The sequence below is a fragment of the Ailuropoda melanoleuca genome, chromosome 2 (assembly GCF_002007445.2).
Source record: "Ailuropoda melanoleuca isolate Jingjing chromosome 2, ASM200744v2, whole genome shotgun sequence".
Lineage (NCBI taxonomy): Eukaryota > Metazoa > Chordata > Mammalia > Carnivora > Ursidae > Ailuropoda > Ailuropoda melanoleuca.
In genome coordinates this window covers 106,238,129-106,256,131 of record NC_048219.1, presented here as the reverse complement: position 1 = coordinate 106,256,131, position 18,003 = coordinate 106,238,129, and the positions used below count along the sequence as shown (strand labels likewise).

At 41.4% G+C, this 18,003-nt stretch overlaps 1 protein-coding gene across 12 annotated transcripts in view; it reads left to right on the top strand.

Moving 5' to 3' along the window:
• The window catches only part of NCKAP5 (NCK associated protein 5), a 950,566-nt gene that overhangs the window by 88,936 nt on the left and 843,627 nt on the right, over nt 1-18,003 (top strand). For 2 of the 12 annotated variants that reach the window (XM_034654449.1, XM_034654444.1), the window contains exon 1: nt 6,374-6,619. The exons of 9 other annotated variants lie outside the window; for them this stretch is intronic. The gene's annotated coding sequence lies outside the window, so the exon portion shown is untranslated. Of the gene's footprint in view, nt 1-2,262; nt 2,284-6,373; nt 6,620-18,003 lie in introns of those variants that run through there. One more of the 12 variants, XM_034654441.1, reaches the window with a different exon arrangement.

Below are 18,003 nucleotides of genomic sequence, written 5' to 3'. Positions count from 1 at the left end.
ATTTTCCCATTGAGTATCTGGAGAAATGTTCACTGTCCTGGCTTGTCTTCTGAGTTAGGAACCTGGATTCATGTACTACTGAAAAAAGTCAAAATTTGACACTCAGCTAGGTTTGGATTCAAGATCCACATCGTCTCTTTGACGTCCCTTCTGATTCCTTAAAACTGTCCAGATAGCCTCGGGGGAATAGGAAGAGTGGGCTCCTCGCACCTCCAGCCTGGACGCAGGCTCCCTCTCTATCACAGTCCCACAGGGGCCACCTGGAAGTTCCACTTCAGAGGCGCGTGCCTCCGTCTGGCTGCTATGTGCTTCAGGCTGCTGGGTTTGCTCTTCCGTGCCTTGCAGTCAGTAGCAACTCTCGGCTGATTCCTGCCATCTAGAACTGACAGCCCCGCTGCACGGGTTGGCAAGATATGGCTCTTAGCCTGTTAGCTCCTGCACGCGAATTCTGTGACTCACTCCCGGAGCCCCAGCCTCTTCCTCAATTCAACTGCTCTGTCACTCGCCCGGGAGAGCAGGGACAACCTTTACTGCTTTCCCCTTTTTCTCTGCTTTCAGAGAATTGTAAGAAGCCAGGGCCAGAAAGGTCCTAAGATAGTCCACTGCCTTCCATGGATTTCTACGGTGGGCAACCTCCTGCATGTTTGTCAGCCCCCAGTGTTTCCATTAGGGCCCACCCTCCTGGGATGTGTGTCTGGTACTGAAAGTCAGCGCTTTCCTTCTGCTACTAAAACAGCTTTCAAGCTGTTAGAGCTCATCCTTTTACAGCAGAAAGCCTGAGGGCATGAGGAAGGGGAATGGTTTGCCCAGAGTCACCTGGCCAGATGGTAGCAGAGTTACAGCTGGAGACTCAGTCTGTCAAGCTCATTGCAGCACGCCTTCCATGTTTGCATTCCTAAAGATGATAGAAGAACTAGGACCCATGTGTGGTTACTAGCTCTTCTTGCAGGACCAAGGTTGGGTGAAGGTGCAGAGGAAGTGCTCTGGCTCCGCTCCTGTTTCGTCTTTGGCTCTGGCTATGCTTCTAAACATCTCTGTTGCTCATTCTTTTTGCTAGAGAGACAAAGAGAACTCTGCGATTATTTTACAGTTAATCGCCAAAAGGCAAAGTGAGGTGATTCTGGCAGTTGAAATAGTATAAAAGGCATTTTGCATCACATACAGGTCACAAGACGTCAGATGGTTCCCAGCTCTGACATTCTGTGCTTCTGCTTTACTGTCCAGTCTCAAACTTCAAAAAAAATTTTTTTTGAATTTTTTAATTGGTCATACCTTGCTTTTCTCCCTCCTCTCTGGAGCCCCTCTTGCCAGTAGAAACTTCTCTTCCCTTTCTCACTGATTCCTCATCCCCCTTCCTTCTCTCACTGCAGCCTGGATCTCAGATTCTAATATTCAGTTGGATTCCACTCACACCCTACATTCCTTTTCTCTCTAGAGCCTTCCTTGTCCCCAATACCCCTGACTATCAGATCCCTCCATGAACTCTTGGAGTTGTAGTCATGATTTCCTTCTTTGGACCTTCATGGTGTCTTGTGTTAACTTTTGCTGTGGGATCTGGAGCTCTTTGCCACATAAATTTCTCTTTCCCCTGAAAACAAGGGCTATGTTTTAATACTTCCTAGACCCACAGCCTCTAGTACAGTTATTGTTCAATGTATAATGTTAAATGAATGAATAAGTGAATGGCTAATCTTAAATTTCCTTTTTCCTTCATCAAACATCCAGCCTTCTGCACTTGGTTGACAAAATGATCATGTAACTCTGCTGAGTGGCTTTACATTCTTCCCTGGGGTTGAAGGCTTTCAAGGCAGACTCCTGAACATGCAAACAGGACTATTCCTGATGTGATATCAGCCGGCCTACTCGGCTTATTCTTCTCCACTCCTCCACACCTACTTGCATATCTGTCCTGGAGCTTCCCGGCCTGACAGCTCATCTGAACCTTCCACTGAAGGTCCAAGGGCAGCAGGACATAGCGATGGAGGACTTGGTATCTGAAACGGGACTGCCCAGGCTCAAATGCTGCTTCTACCACATTCTGCCTTTAAGATCTTGGTGAATTCACTTAACTTTTCTGTTTGAATTTCACATCCTTAAGATGTGGCTAATAAGAGTGACTACCTCATGAAGACATGGGGAGGATTACATAAACTAATATAGCTAAAACACTTAGAACAATGCCAGGCATGTATTAAGTACTAATGAGTATCAGCTACTGTCATTATTATTTACCTTGCAGATGCCCATGTCCCACTCCAGACTTAATGAATCAGCATCTCCAAGGTAGGATTCAGATCCAGGCATTGTTAAAAAAGTTTCTTGGATGATTTGTATGGAAATGACTGGCTTAGCTACCCACGCTGCTTTCTGTTACCTGAACAAGCTGGGCTTCTATGTTCTTTCGCACCCCTCCAACTTCACGTTCTTGCCCGTGGCGCCTCTCCATCCACCCAATTTATTTTCCAGGGCTTTGCCAAATTTGTAATCTCACGCATAGCTCAGCACCTGGCACAGAGTGAGTTCCCAATAAATGATGAAAAAAAGTGTATGAATTCATGCTTCATGGGAACTGTAGGAGAAGATTTAAAGTGTTTTCTTCCCTCTAATCACTATTGAGTGATTACAGGATACCAGGCACATTTCTAAGTTCTTTGCACATGCCATCTCATTATGATCACTACGCACATTTTCCAGGCAAGGGTACTGAGATTCAGAAAGATGAGGTAATGTGAAAAGGTCACAGGGGCGGTAAGAGACAAGAGCCCGATTTGAACCCTGAGCCCACGGTCTTAACCTTTCATTGTATTGCCCTCTGGTTATGGAAGGCGTTTTTTCCTCGTAAGTTTTGCCAATGGTGGAACTTTGATTTTTCTTGTCTTCACCTGGGCTGATGGTTCTGGGAAAGCCCCAAATCAGATGAATACTTCTAGATATCAACTGGTTGAACTGGTGATTCACATTTTCTAGTTTTCAGAAATGTGTAAAGCATATACCCAGTGGTGTTTGTTTTTCTTTCAGTCTCAGGTAGGAATCCTCTTGCAGGCTAGCCCAAGTTAATGGCTAAACATCAAGCTTATTTGCGTTCTTGGTATGGGTGTTGGTAGACCGAGTTCAGCCTGTTCAAGACTGTAATCCAGGAGATTCAGGTTAAAAAAAAAAAAATCGGAACGATAGCTGGCCATTTGGTTGGTACCTAAGACATTTGCCAGCGGAAGTTGTAGTATTTTTTGCTGGTGGATTTGAACAGCCGGAATGCTGGAGGCTGAACACTGCCAAGTCCTAGAACCAGTTAAACACCAGGTACCTTATAGCCTTGTTTTTCTCTGGCTCTCCAATTCTACAAAGTTTAATGCCTTTGGAACTTGGGATTCCCAGTTGTGTTTTCTTATAGATGAAATAATAAATCTCTCAGATGCATACAACATTACCCACAACATTTACTATGCCCCAATACATACTTGTCTAATGAAGTGTGTCATGTCGGTTTGGAAGCCTCAATTACACAAGGTACTTCCCAGTGGTTACATAAATTAATCTTGGTATTTTCAGGGCAAGAAATCGGCTCTCTCTTTCTTAGAAATAAACTTTCTGAATTAGTGATTCCTTTGAGTAGAATTTGGATAGACTATAGGAACCCAATGGGCTAAGTTCAAGAGGAAAGTCCCAAACCCAGCATTGTGGGATGCAAGCTCAGTCAGTAATATGGCAGATAAATACCGTGATGTTGAAAGGAAAGCTTTTAGTTCTGAAATGTGGGAACAAATGTTACTGCCGAGATGCATGTCTGATAAACTGTTCTATGAAGGGTATTTGCTTCATTGGGCAAATTGAATTTGATCCAGGCCAGCCCAAAAGATACATCCCAAATGATTCCATTGTCAGTGGTGATGTGTTATTAGGAAATTTCTAAAAATCAAAGTAATACATGCTTGAAGCTTAGAAAGCCAAATAGTGCTAAAATATTTATATAAATATATAAGTACAGGTGTCATCTATAAATATGTTCGTGTATAGTGCTATGTATACATATAAACATAGCATGGGTATGTGAAGATCTATGTATCTCACAGTCCCTGAGCCATCCTCCCCTCTCCATTCCCACTCCTCAGAGAATTTTTCTACTCTTTTTGCTGCTTTTTATGTAATATTTCTAAATAATATTTTGTATCTATTTATAATAGAAGATTATTTTATTTCCTCTTATGATAGACAATATGTTTCTTGTATCTCCCACACCTTTTCTGTTCTCCAATGGAATTATATCAAAATTGTTGATTACATGTGTATTTGATTGCTCATTTTTAATGGTCATTATTAAATCAAATAATTATCACGTTTGCTTTCTGTTAAAAATATTTTTCCTAAAGTTATTGCCTCATTAAAAAAATTCACTTAATTTTTTAGGAATCTTTGATTAAATTTTCCCAGTTCTATCAGCCGTTTGACAAATGTGTCAAAGGAAACTTACTTTTATTTATTTTTGTTTTTTTAAATTACGTTCAGTTACTGACTTTTAAAACGTTCTTCATATATCCATAATTAAGTTCTCAAGTCACCATATACTGTCTTTTTGTCAGTTGTCAAGCGAGGGAACTTAATTATCAGTTGTGTCATATCAGAAGCAATTTAAAGGGCCTGCCTTCAACATTTTTTAAAATTCTAATTATAGTCAATTACTCATACGTGGGTAAATAGAAATGATCTGGTTTATTGTAGTTGGTAAATAACATTCATAATTTGGTTGTATGGTTCCGTGAATATTCAGTACATTTTAATGCAGTAAATATCCTTTGTTTCTGTGTACCTTTGACATCTGGAATAGTTGCATCAGAAGAAAGCAAATGCTACTTCATGTAAGTTATTTTCTGAATATGAATGGCCCTCTCAAAATGACATTTATATCTTCCCTTTCTCATTTTCTTTTCACTCATTCTTTCAGCCCCGATTCGAATAATCAAGTAATGTGAGATACTTTATTATTGGGAGTAGTTAAAATACTTTAAATTGTTTGCAAGAGACTGTGTTTTTGGAGATTGCCAGTAGAGGGCCTTATTATACTGAATAACATTTCACATACACACCAGTTGCAATAGTTGCCTTGTTGAAGAAGCCTTTTTTTTTTTTTTTTTTAGGACACTTGATCAAGAGCTGTAAAACCACCAAAGTAGCTTTTTCAAGTGCATTGTAATTCTTTCTATCTGGAGAAACGAGAAGTCTTAACTTTTCATTTTCATTGTTTTCTTAGGGGGAAATTGGAGAATTCAGATAGATTATTAATAGCCCATCAATCAAACCAAGACTTTGGATGCCCGGGCATACAATCAACCCATGATATTTCTTTTGGAGTTGGAGCACTGGTCTCTGAGCCTTCTAGGATCTAGTGTTGGATGTTGAATATCAGAAAAAACAAATGATGGTTCTTTTATCCTAGGGACGATTTATACTTGCTTCCCACATTTGAGCGAGCCCCACTCTCAACAAAAACGGGTTTTCTGTTTCCTGCACCTGGACTAGAATCTTCTCACTCTATAACATGCCTTGATTCAGACACAGGGAAGGAGAATCGAGAGACTCTGAGAGCAGGAGAGCGCTCGGTGCGTTCCCTATCGCGCTTGTTTTCCATTGAGGGAAGCGGAAGAGCCCTAGGGAAACGAGCGGAGTTTTCTGAAGTCATTCAGTTTCTGTGCGTTAGGGCAGAACTCCTCTATATACTCACTGGGAGTGTTCAGCTCCTCCCACTAACCAAAATCTCTCCCTCTTGGGAAGGTTCCCTCCGCCCCACCATCCACACTGGGACAGCTGCGGCGCCACCTACAGGGCCCCACCTCAGGATGTCTTTCCCTACTGGTTATCCACTCTCAGGGCCTCAGGCATTTGTTTCCCATAGCACTTGTCACTACTGTAATTAAATGTGTGGTCAACGATTTGATTAAGAACATCTTCCCGTCTAAGCTACAGCTTCCATGAAGGCAAAGCCTTGTCTCTCCTCTTTCATACTGTAACCTTAGCACCCAGAACAGTGGCTGGTGAAGGGTAGGTACCTAGCAAATATTTGGTGAATGGATGGATAGAAACAAGTTTTCTGATTTTGATTTAGTGCTTTGGCCTCTCCATTTTTATACTTAGGAATACATTCCTTTTTATAACTCAACTGATGAGATTCAAATCTTTTGGCATTCAAATGCCTGTGGACTCAAGGCACAAAGGCATGGCATTACTATTATTATTATTATTTTTAACCTAACTTTCAATGTTTGAGTGAGTGCCTGTTTATTTCTAGTCATGTAAAAGTCAGTATTTATCAGATGGGAGCTGGAAAGGTATGAGAAGGGAGAAGGGAAGGGACAAGGATTTCTTTTCTCTCATTGATGAGGACAACAATTAGAAAGAGGAGAGTGTTCTGGACTGTGTATTGTGCCCTTTTATGTTTCCCAGGTTGGGCTGGAGATTTTCTGGATACCTTTTTGCTGAAAGGCTGCATCACATACCAGGACGATCAGGACTTTTGGAGTCAGTTAACAGAGTAACAGAAACCAATAGACCCAGCTCTTGCCGATGTGGCATTTATCCTCAGATATACCTGGGTTCCAGTTTCTGTTTTGGTCTCTATTGACGTGGGGTGAGTTATTTAACTTCCATGAGCACAGTTTCCTTGTCCATAAAATGCAGTAATAGCAATAATGTATTCATCTAATATTTATGATATATTTACAATGCTTCTGGTCCTATTGTACTTTCTATTAATGCTGTCTCACTTGGTCCCCAAGATTGCCTTCTGAGATATTACCATAAATCCCATTGTTTAGATGAGAAAAACAAAGTACTGAGAGGCCAATTTGTTCCAGATTGCCCAGTAAGGCTTTGAACTGGACATTTTGATTCTATGGCCTCTTTCTTGTGTCATTGTGAGGATTAAATGGGTGAAGTACCTAGGGTGCCAGCACAAAGTACTCACAGTGCATGGTGGCCAGTAGCACCATTATTGGCTGCTCATCACTGCAGACATGGCGCGGCCTTGTAAGTAGGTGATTACTAGAGGGAGATGGGAGGGCTGATGATAATACTGTGCATCCGGGTCATAGGGACTTGTTATTTAACCTCCATACCAAATGTCAAGAGCCCCACGTACTTAGCATTTTGGCACATACTGGTATTTGCAGCCCCAAACAACTACCAAGGAGACTTCCCACCCCCAAACCCTTCCTGGCCATGAATGCATTTATTATGTTCTCACCATATGGACATATTTTTCATTGCTCAACACATTTCATCTGTTTATGTGATGCCCCAGCTTTATCATCTCTGCATTTTGTTTAGCAAAACTGCCAAATTCTGTGGTCTTCTGTACGTGTAGAACTGCTTATTTGAAACATAGTGGAACCAGGTTATGGAGTGGGATGGGTGTAAGGAGTGTCCAGCTCCTTTTGGTGAGGTCTTTCTTTGATACCGTTATTTTGCATCCCTAGGGACCAACTTCCCTAGCTCTTCCTCCCCCACCTCTTCCCCATCTCTCTCTCCCTTACCACACCTTCTTCATCCTTATTTCTTTCAGTCTTCCCTCTCTCTCCATCTCGCCTTCTATTTTCTCCTGTCTGTTGCTGTTCTCCTCCTTATTTCTTTCAATCTTCCCTCTCTCTCCATCTCGCCTTCTATTTTCTCCTGTCTGTTGCTGTTCTCCTCCTCATTTCTCTCTCCTCCCCCTTGTGTTCCCCAGAAAGGAGAGTAGAGGGGAAGTGAAGATCGTCGGTGTTTCTCAGTGGACAGGGAGATACAGAAGGGAGTCGTTTCAGTTTTCCCACTTCTCCATAAACTTCAAAACCCCTCAGGCCTCTTGATAATGCCGATCCTGTTAAACAAAGAACACAGAATTACAAGCCCAAATAAAGAGGGAAACCCAAGAGGCGGCATGGTGGGGTGGACTGTAATTGGGGAGGAGAATTGGACAACCCTGCATGTAAACCACCACAAGCCAGCTGGAGGATCAAGTGGCCCCATCTGCAAAGTGGAGGCGGAGATCAGATGGTCTCAAGGCCATTTCTGGCCCTGTGATCCCGTTATTCCTCAACACACAATGACCGCAGTCTGACTCAACATACAGACAACTATCCAGAGCACTGAGGAGCAGAGCCCCTCCCCCAGGACAGTGGGCGCAGGTCTGCGCTGCGTGCATGGGGGCTCTTGCAGTGTTTGTGATCCCCAGAAGTCTCATTCTCCCAAAGTGCCAAAGTGATTCGTCACTGTGCAATGCTGTGTGTCCTCACAACAGATGTTAAAGGATCACCCTTGAAAGGGTGTTTCCCCAAAGCATTTAATTATAACCTCCACAGAAGATTAACAGATGTTATAATTGTCTTTACTCTTTGATTAAATAGTTTCTGCATGAGTGGCTTTCTTAGATTTTCCTTCTCTGTTTTGTGTGATCCTTGTAAAGACCAGACATGTGTCTTCAATTTTCTAGAGAGAGTTCTTCAACGGGCTTGGTAAGAGTCTTCCCAGATTCATAATTTCATTCTTTCCTCTATCTATCATCTATCTATCTATCTACCTACCTACCTACCTACCTACCTACCTATCTATCTTTAGAAAACCTGGGACAGGGTGGGCTGTACTTGTATAGACTGAACCATCGGTCACAAAGGTGGCTGGGTGATGGGAATATGAATGTGGTCAAGAAGCTGGCCTCTCTCTTTATCATTTGTCCATGGAAGTGACTGTTGCCTGTGAATATTCTCTGCAAAGTGGGAAAGGAAAATTCAGCAAACCTTGTGCACACCAGGTGCCAAGTGTGCAAATGAGTGTGTGAGCAGAGAGAAAAACAGCATTCATGATGTGAATGTCTGTAGATTTCTCTGGCAATATTTGCTCTGGAAAGATAAGTTATCAGCCAGGAGCCTTATCAACATCAAAAGCATTATTTTCATGCTGTAGCGTAGAACCTGGAATTCTTTCTTTCCATTAGAGACATGGTTTGTGCGCTATTACTTATTTATCTTATCTTCTGTTTAGCCCATCAGGAAGGATGATGCCACTAACCTCATGTGAATAAGAATGCTTCTTTCTCATCATCTCATTGTCCAAATTAGTATTTCTTCCTTGAGAAAAGAAAATTATATGGAAGGGGTGCAGACATTAGGTCAATTTATGGGTGATGCAAACAAAAGGAACTGACATAAGGAATACTGAATCAGTACTGGGAGGGGTCAGCTTACTAATAGTCTCCCCCTCTCCATATGGAAACATCTGAAAAGGGCTCATAAATCAGGGCAAAGGTCAGTCCTTAGATCAACTTGAAGGAAAAGAGCAAAATAGAATTTAGCTTCACCGGATGAATTGTTAAAACTTTAACAAAAGGGGGGGGGATACTTGGGTTGTTTAATCAAATAAGTCCCATGTAATTTTGATCTCTTTTTTCTGCAATTGCTAAGGAACAGGAGGGAAGAAGAGTATTTTCTAAGTATACGATGGACACTGAATATACGTGCTGCTAGAGAATCAAAAGGGAAAATACCTATCTTTATGGGGTTCACAACATATTGGAGAAAAGGAGGTAATCTCACATGGGACATTTAAAGAACACTACAAACCCATCGATGGGATTAAATTCTAAAGGAATGATCAGAACTTTGCCAAATTCAGAGGTTTTACAAGTAGGCGACTAGGATCTTGAACACTCTGAAACCTGTATCTATGAGAAATGGGTAAAGAAATTTATTTATTCGGGTCATTTGGAGGAGGTAGAGGATTTTTAAACTTTTTTTTAGAAGTCTGATATACTTATAGGTACATGCATCTAAGTATACAGCTTGACATTGTTGCAAACTGAATATGCCTGTACTAGCAGCTCTCAGACCAAGAAACAGTAGCATCTCAGAAGCTTTCCTCAAGTTCCCTTTCAGTAACACCTCTAAGGTAATCTGCGTGCTGACTTCTGGTAGCATAGATGAATTCTGGCTGTTTTTGAGCTTTATTTGAATGGAATCGCACATCCTATATGGTATTCCTCCATTCAAACTATATGTGTGTGATTCATCCACATTACATATCACATTTCAGGCTCATTGTCCTATAGTATTATATCGTGTGACTATATCTGTATCATAATATGTCCTTTCTGCTGTTGGTGGGCATTTGGATAGTTTCCAGTTTGGGACCATTACAAATGGTGTTGCTATGAACATTCTAGGGCATGTCCTTTGGTGAACGAACACACACACACTACTTTCATTCCTGCTTGAGGATAGAGGTTAAAGAGAAGCAATTGTAGCCTAATATTATTTTGATCTTTGAAAGTTCACAGAAAGGATCTCGGACCTTATTAAATAGTTCCTTGTCCCTGGAAGTGCTCAGACAGTAATGGAATGGTCTTCATTGAGGAAGACCGTGAGGCAGAGGATTCCAAGAGCTCTTCCATCTACAGGTTTTGTAAATCTAAGCTAATAAGCTCTATGGAAACTGAAAGAGGAAAAAAGGGGTCAGTTGTCGCTATGCACCAGATGGTCAGACTGTGGGAGACAAGACACAAGTAAACAGCAGCGATTACACAGACAATGCTGACGCTCTGGGTGAGGGTGGAGGCACTCCAGGAAGGAGGCAGCTAGGGGTCTGAGCAGGAAGCGGTGCAGTTGAGTGCGGTCATAAAAAAAGATAATATATGAGTGGATGGAAGAAAATAGAAAAGTTTACATGCCACTGCAGGTGTATTTTTAAGTTTCTTTTTTTTAGTAATCTGTATACCCAACGTGGGGCTCTAACTCACAACCCCAAGATCAAGAATTGCGTGCTCTTCTGACTGAGCCAGCCAAGTGTCCCCACTGAAAGTATATTTTAGAGTGTGAGTGCCATGTAAGTGGACACAGTTCACTCTACTGAATGCTTAGAACAAATTATGAGCACCAGAAAGCAAAGAAGAGGCTTTGACCAGCCCTATCAGAGATCAAATGACACCTGTAAGATGCCCTGGGGAAAAGCTGTTCCACAGGGAGGCAGCCAGATAAAACTTCCTGGGGTGACAAGAACAAGGCAAAATTTCTGTGGGACCCATTGGATGCCATACAGTGCTTGAACTTCTGTTCCTGCCTCTTCCAAACATTTGATCCATCTGATTTCTAACTTGAGTTTGTTTGCACTTCAGTATTCTTCTCCTGGAACAGCTCATGGTGCCTCTTCACGGTTAATCTCTGTTACAACTAACCCAGTCACTATCCTATGGTACCTGTTATTGACTAAGCACCCCACTGAACTCTGTTCCCATCCTTGCTGATTCCCCTATGGTACGGGGGCAAAGACATCCCTCCACGTGACAAAGAATTATTTGAGGTCAAATTTCAACTATGTCTTATTTTTTCTACCATATCTTCATGCTGTCTCATTTCATGATTCCTCTGTAAAGACATATTTTTATCATGTCTTATACAAGACTGACTTGTACAAGTCAGTACTAGAAACTGATCAGAGAGTACTAGGGAATTTGATCATGTCTCCTTTTCAACTGCCACGAAGCTCAGAACCAAATTTGCATGTTTAATTACACATGCTCTATGGATTCATATATCTTTCATATTTGGAGTTTTCCTCCTCTCACCTTTGTACTTTGTCGTAGACAGAATTCTATGATGGACTCCAAGATGCTAGCCTCCTGTTATGCACAAACCTGGCATATAATTCCCTCCCTCTGGACTGTGGGCAGAGCCTGAGAATATGGTGGATGTTGCTCCAGTGATTAGGTTACAATATATGACAAAGGTGGAGGGATTTTTGCAAATGTAATTAAGGTCCTAAACTGTTGCCTTTGAGTTAATTAAAAAAAGGCAATTTTCTTGGGTCGAACTGACCTAATCTGGCAAGTCTTTTAAAGAGAGCCTCAAGGTCAGAGAATTGAAATCTCAGAGATTCTCTTGCTGATCTTGAAAAAGCAAGTCACCATGAGTTCTGGAGATGTTAGGCGTAAGATGTTCTGCCAACAGCCACATGAGCTCAGAAGAAGACTCCAAGTCTCAGATGAGTGCTCAGTCCTGCTGACACCTTGATTTCAGCCTTATGAGACCACCGCAGAGGTCCCTGCTAAGCTGTTCTTTGACTCCTGACCCATGGAAGCTGTGCCATAACAAATATATAGTATTTTAAGCCACTCAATTCGTGGTGATTTGCTACACAGCAATAGATAACTAATATATGCATTTCTTTCTGTTTCAGTTTTATCCTTTATTTATTTTGTATGGGACTTCATTAATTCCTCTGTGATTTGGTTATAATTGAACAGATTAAGGAGTGAATTAAGTATGTCCTAGGGCTCCCCCCACATCCACTTCAGAGTGACTAGGGGTGGTGGTGTCTTGTCCATGGCATTAGGGTCCCTCTTACTTCTATGATTTAGCTCGGGCCTCTACCTCCCCTTTGAATGCCCTCCAGCCTCATCTCCTCCTATCTAAACTCCATCCAAAATTAGAGGCTCAGCTTGAGTATCTCATTCTCAATCATTCTTGCAGTCTGATTTTTAAGGAGCTCCCCTCCCCCATTTCTAAATCCCTACAGCTGTGGCTTCAAGTCTCAGAGCTCACAGCATCCTAATCACTTAGGGAGGTTTTAAGAATGCAGATTCCCAGCATTCCCTCCCTCTCTGCCTGCTCTAGGAATTTGGGTTCATTATCGAATTTTTGAAAACCTTCTCAGGTGATATCACCAAGCAGCTAGGTTTGGCAAGGGTTGCCCTGTTCTCATACACCCACGTTTTAGGACTCTGTACGTAGCATGGTGTGCAATTTACTGCCCGTGTTTAAGGCTCTCAAAACTTTAAGCCAAATTTATATATCACCTCTAGCCTGGACAGCGTGTTGTAAATTTCTTTACTTAATCTTAACCCTAGTTTTATTATTTTCCTGTTTGTAGTTTCCCTTTGGCTTTACTTCCCCAATTATTTATTTTATCATTTTGTTTTTGTGTATATTTTTGTAGGTAATTGCAAATCCTCAGGGGGAAGAGTGTTGGAAATAAATGAATAAGCAGAAAACCAATGTACTCTTCCCTAATACTTTAATGTACAGGAATCTTGTTTCCCTGGCAACAGCAAAACTTCCTCGACCATGGACTCTGACTTATACTTCCCTCCTGCCTTCATCATAGCTTGTACAATGTGAGCGTATAGAAACAGTGTTCAGAAAACTCAAGGCTGATGGTTGGACTGATAAGAAAAGGTTCTTGCCCTTGTACAAATGATGTTTCTTCCTCTCTTTTCCCGTCCCTCTTTGTCTCCTTCCTACCCCCTTCTTACATCTTTTGAAGCATTGAGGAATTGCCTTCCCCCTAGACTCCCATATTGGAAGCTAGCACAATGCATGAATAAGGATTTAGAATAAATGAGAGGACTCTGTGCCTCTCAGAGTGTTTCATCTGCCTGAAATTGCTTTCCACTGAGGTGTTTTTGTGTTGTCGTTGTAGTTTCTTGGTTCTGTGGGCAGGTGTATTCTAGGCACAGGTCTGGACCCCTCAATCATCCGGAACTACTCTTTTCCCTTTCAAAAACCCACTAGATGTGTTGCATTCAGGATGGCAACCATGCCTTTATGTCAAAGCACTGTATCTATGATATCACTTGAAATGTTATGGATTTTAAAAAAATGCTACTCGGGATACCTAGTGGCTCAGTCAGTTAAGCATCTGTCCTTGGCTCAGGTCATGGTCCCAGGGTCTTGGGATTGAGTCCCGTGTCAGGCTCCCTGTTCTCCCTCTACCTGCATTTCCCTCTGCTTGTTCACTCTATTTCTGACAAATAAATAAATAAAATCTTTAAAAAATGCTACATTTCAAGCTATATTTGGTAAATGAAACATAATTGAGTGGGATAGCAGGTTTATCTTACAGAGTTGAATAAATGCCCTAGGGAAATTTTACAGAGGTAGGCATTGTGGAAAATCTGATAAATTGTACTCATCTAAATATTCCTTTTTGGACTTTACAACTTTTTTTTAGAAATATATAATCTCTTGGGCAATGATGAGTCCCCTGATGGTTTCTCTTTACTTATCCGTTCTGCAAATCTCTTTTTACATAGATTCTGCCCAGTGGGGTACTTTTTAGCCTTTGGTTTTCAATGTCTTTGTCTGTATCAGGAGGTCTGAACTGAGGCAGATGGGTGTGGGAAGATGTGCTCTGTGCGTGAGTATGTGTGTGAGAGAGCGAGAGCACACATGCCCGTGTAGGGCTGTGCCTATGAGCACGTGCACTCGAGCTTCCAGGCTTCTGTTTCTGCCATTTCAGTTAGACAGAAAAACAATGTTAGTTTATATATCCTCAGATTTCCAAATTAAACTAAGTAAACTCAGAAGGCACTTTTCAAACTCTTAACAAATAAAGTAGTTCCAGGGTGTTTTACCTAGTGGCATTCATCTTCTCTACTATAATCAAAAGTACTTTGGCTTAATGGAGAGGTTTTTATGCTATTTTCCTCAATAGCATTGGGTTATTCTTAAGCCATTAAAAAAATTTTTTTCCCGAAGGTAAGTATGTGGACCATTGAATTCTAACCCTCCCCTTCCTATGTCTTGTAAGGATACAAAATTTTCCCCTATGACTTCAAAATGTTTCCATTTTGTTTCTTAGGTGCAGTAGATGTATACTTAATGCTAATGGAAACATTTGAGGCTGTAGATCCCTAGAGCCAGCATCTAGCGTGTAGAGGTGCTCAGTGTGGCGACCACTGGAGCTAATCGGGTATAGAGACTGCTCTAGAGGCAGCCACGCAACCCATCACACACTACACCATGCTGCCCAGAAGTTGAAATGAACATGCATTATTTTCAGAGACCATACCAGCCTTGCGGGTTCCATCAGCACCTTTGCTTTCTGCCTTGGCCTCCAGTTTATTGAACTGTGCTGACCACAGGCAAAGGAAGGTAGAGACATAAGTGTGTTGGTCAGTTTCCTTGATAAAAAAGCCCCATCCGGGGAACCACCTTGGAAATTAGGCAACCCAACTCAGCTCTTTCTGCATCTCCTGCCACATTGACTTCAAACACAAACAGGCAGAGAGTTTTGCCAAGAGTAGCTTATGCAATAAGTTTTATATTGTGTAACGGATAATGAAAGAAATTGCATGAAGAAAAACATTGATGTTAGTCTCCAGTTCTCCACACCAGCTGTCTTCGATACTTGGTTGCATGTCTCCCTGTTTCCTTTTGGATGTGACCTTCTTGAGACCCAATCAAAACTTTGCATGAGCCCTCATTTCCCAGACATCCGAGGCAGCTCTGTCTTCCTATGAACCCTTAATCAGGCTTTCAGAACTATTGAGAATTATCCTTAAAGTTAAGTCATCATTCACAGAGCACTGAAAAATGGGGGCATGGAAGTTCTGGGTTAATAAGACAGGATGACCTAAAAGTGAATTATTCTGTGGGCAGAGGACACTTAAAGCTAGAGGTGAATTTGATTCTGAAGGCTGATAGTTACATTTCTCGGAACTTGAGGGCATCATTCTCTGCCTTTCTGAATCAAAACCGATAAGCAATCACTGGAGCACAATAGGAAAGTGTCAGAGATTTAGATTTACAGAAATTTGGATGGATTCTAAAAAAGGGGGGTTAGATATTTATCCTCGAACCCAGTTTATGAGTGTGAAGAAGGGTGCTTAAGAATGCATATTGGGGCATCATTTGCAATGGTGATAAGTTATTTGCAGTCTAAATGCCATCCATAGGGCAAGAATCAAACAAATAACACTCTATTCACACCATGGAGCCATCTATCCATTAAAAGAATAAAGAAGAGCTATATGTACCCTCACATGGAAAGACCTCTTTGATATTAAGTAAAAAACCAAAAAACAACAAAAACCCCCCCACAAGTTGTCAAAAATATGTGGAATAGGGTATCTTTATGTTTTAAAACCATATATAATTTAATATGTACATATATGTATGTAAATGCTTACCGAAGTTCTAGAAAGATAAATTGTTAATAATTTTTTTTTCTGTTGGAAGGATGTAATTGGGAACATGTGAAAAGGAAACTTTTACTGTTTTCCACATAGGTTTGTACATGATATTAACTTTTTACCTTGAGAATATATTCACATATTATCTTTTAAAAAGATCAGCGTATGTATATGTATATATATGTACACGCATATTTATTTTCATTTATTTTAATAAGAAGGGGATATTCTGAAGGAATATTTCATGAGATCATGAGAAAAGGGTTTATTTTTTCCATATAAGTAACCTGAGGTAACCAAAGGTAGGAGAAAAGAGGAACAGAACCCCAGCTTTTCTCTGGGTTGAGTTACAGTTTCCAGACATGGTAGTGTTTAATTTAAGATACAGTTCAGAGCTGTTAAGGTACAAATCACCAGCTATTTCCAAGTAGGTGTGAAGTGCAGAAGTTATTTGCAGAGACACTCATTGCTCGGGAGTCTGATTTCCTTTTAAACAAATTGAGCTTGTCTCAGACATTCAGCCCTGGGATGGGGTGACTAGATGAGCCAGGTGTGGTCTGTATTTGAGGACAAACAGTCATGGGAAGGACAGACATGTCAGCACCTATGAATTATTCAGGGGTCCTCCCTGCAGTGGAAAGCTGGATGAAAAACTTGCAGAGCAAGCAGTGTACTTAAAAAGAAAAACAAAAACAAAACCGCAAAATATTATCTTTAGGGAGATTAAAAATAGGCTTTCATGAAGGATTATATGGGGTAGATCCTGGGGTCTGGGATGGATGCAGGGGAAATGAAGACAAGAAAGGGCCGATGACCTGGGAGCACAGTGACTGTTGAAAGAATGGAGGTTTTGGTGTTGATGAATAGTTCGTTTCTGGAATTTAGCAGTGATAATACTGAATTGGAACGTAATATGGGATGTGAAGCTTCCAGGGGCTTACAAAAAAGGACAATTTTGACTACTTTTAATAGCTGGTGTGCTTAGTGCTTTGCTAGGTACTTCCTATGTTGTGTTCCTAGTGTTGTGATCCTACCTATGGTATAGTGGTGGTGTGGTTTCCATTTTATAAATAAGGGAAGTTGAGACTCAAAGAAGGTCACTTACGCAATATGATAACATCAGACCCAAATAGCTGCAGAACCCCATTATGCCAATTGTATACCCCAAAGTAGATGGTCTTGAGGTCGTGTCTTATGAGGAATATCTGCTAGTTATAGTTTTCAGAGAATAAGCATTTTGAGGAAATGATAAGAATGTTAACACTTAGCTATCCAACTAGACTGTAGAAACGGTGCTAGGATGAAAATCATGGTGTACGAGATGTCCAGGACATCCTGTGAAGCTTGGCTCCACCCACAGTTGCAGCTGTGAAGTGAGGGAAGGGGAACCCAGAGCTACAGCTGAGCTCCAAACATGGCGGCATGTTCCAAAGCTTGTTACTCAGAGACAATATGAGTGGGTGGTAAGACTGGGTTCTGTGGGGTCAAAGGGAAGTTGTGGAGGACAGTTAAGAATATGTATGTGGTCATGACGTTATCTGAAGGAAATGGTCATGGGCCTTCACAAAGTTAAGTGACCCTAAAGACAATTTGGAAACCACTGGCATGCCTGATAATGAGGGATGGCTAAAACACATTATGGTATATCCAGTGAGTGAGGTGCTGTGCAGTCCTCAAAAGTGACACTGTGGAAGAATAGTTAATGGCATGAAATGACACTACACAGCTGTAGGTGGAGGATTATATAGCATATTCCCATTTTTGCAAGTATATTGCCATAGACATTTGTCATGTTGTGGCTGCTTGTCATCTTATGAACAGCTTTTCTGTTTGGGGACATTTCTGCATTGTGATTACCTCCTCCCCAACATTGAAGCCAGAACTCAAATTTCTAGCCTGTCTTGCAGCTGGGATGCAGGCATATGACTTTAGTTCCACCAACCAGATGTACTAGGTGACAGAATTCGTCCCTGAAGTGAGTAAAACGTGCAAACGATCTCTGTGCAAAGCTTTCCATTTTATGGAATGGATGATGGCAGAAGCACTGAGCTTTTAGGGATGCAGGTTCCTTACCA